At 46.4% G+C, this 1,341-nt stretch overlaps 1 non-coding gene across 1 annotated transcript; it reads left to right on the top strand.

Annotated features, from left to right (window-relative positions):
- Positions 1-449: 449 nt before the first annotated feature.
- trnar-ucu (transfer RNA arginine (anticodon UCU)) lies at positions 450-540 on the top strand. The gene is given in 2 exon segments: positions 450-486; positions 505-540. It is a non-coding gene; the product is annotated as a tRNA-Arg (tRNA).
- Positions 541-1,341: the final 801 nt, after the last annotated feature.

Genomic DNA, 1,341 nt, shown 5'->3' with positions numbered 1-1,341 from the left:
CATTAATCAAAAATGTTGCCTCACCTGGTGAGCATTTCCAGCATTTTTTGTGTTTCTTTCAGATTTCCAGCTTCCAGCTTTGCGTTGTGTTCTGTGCAGATGTTTCCCTGGAACAGGGAACAGGTTCTGATCAGTCCTGTGACAGATAGAGTGGAATGTGTCTCCCGACTATCAAAACCGCGAGATTAATCTCCAAGATGTACAGGATAATGAGGAGGAGAGACAGGGAGGATCATTCTGTGATGGACAGATTTCCTGTATAAAGGACACAAAGGTTTGTATTTCCACAGCCTTCTGAACAGACATAAGATGCCCCAACATGACTTGCAATCAATGAAGTTCCTCTCAACAGTTCTTGACATTTTAACGACGAGAGTTCTGAACTTACCAGTCGTTTCTACCTTGTCAAGCATCCATGTATGGACCTGAGAAGTGAATCCCTAGCGCGCGGCTCTGTGGCGCAATGGATAGCGCGTTGGACTTCTAAAAGATGGCAGCTTAGCCATTCAAAGGTTGTGGGTTCGAATCCCACCAGCGTCGAATTTTGGATCAGATTAGTAACAAACAGTTTGCTCCTTCATTGATCTGATGAGGTTTGGCACCGACATTTCCTGCTCTGCCATCTCTCCATGCTGTTTCTGTTTACTCGGCTCCCAGGGAAACCACTGACTCGAGAAGAAATCGCAATCCCCGGGGGCTTTCTTAAAGTTTGACACAACATTCGCTGGTTGGGTTAGAAATAGTAATTTTTCAATTAGATATTTCGCTTCCTTTGGAAGATAAAGAAGATTAAAGAACACACACTGAACGACAACAACTTATAAATAACTACAATCAATAACTAAATGTCAGCGCCGTGCAACCTCGTGGTATTATTCTGATGTGTCTGCTGCGCTTGTCCTTCTCGGCTGTAGTGGTCGTGGGTTTGGGAAGGTGCTGGCAAAGTAGCCTTGCTGAGTTGTGCAGTTCATCTTGGAGATGGTGCACACTGCTGCCGTTGTGTATTGGTAGCGAACGGAGTGAATTTTTATGTATGGGAAGGGAATGACGTGGGATGCTTTGTCCTGGATGGTGCCAAACTGTAGTGCTGTACAAGCTGCATTCACCGAAGCAAGTAATCCCAGGAAACCGAGTGCTCCGGTTTCCTCCCACAGCCCAAAGATGAGCAGGTTGTGTGGATTGGCCATGCTAGATTCCCCAAGGTGTTTGTATCGGTAGATTAGCGGGGTGGAAAGGTCCTGTGTGCGATTCTCTGTCGGAGAGTCGGTACAGGCCCGATGGGCAGGTCTCTTTCAGCACTGTCGGGATTGTGTGATTCTAAGGCCATTTGACTGTGTTAGA

This window comes from Mustelus asterias, unplaced genomic scaffold (genome assembly GCF_964213995.1).
Source record: "Mustelus asterias unplaced genomic scaffold, sMusAst1.hap1.1 HAP1_SCAFFOLD_76, whole genome shotgun sequence".
NCBI lineage: Eukaryota > Metazoa > Chordata > Chondrichthyes > Carcharhiniformes > Triakidae > Mustelus > Mustelus asterias.
The sequence above is the reverse complement of the archived record's forward strand: the minus strand, read 5'-3'. Positions and strand labels throughout refer to the sequence as shown.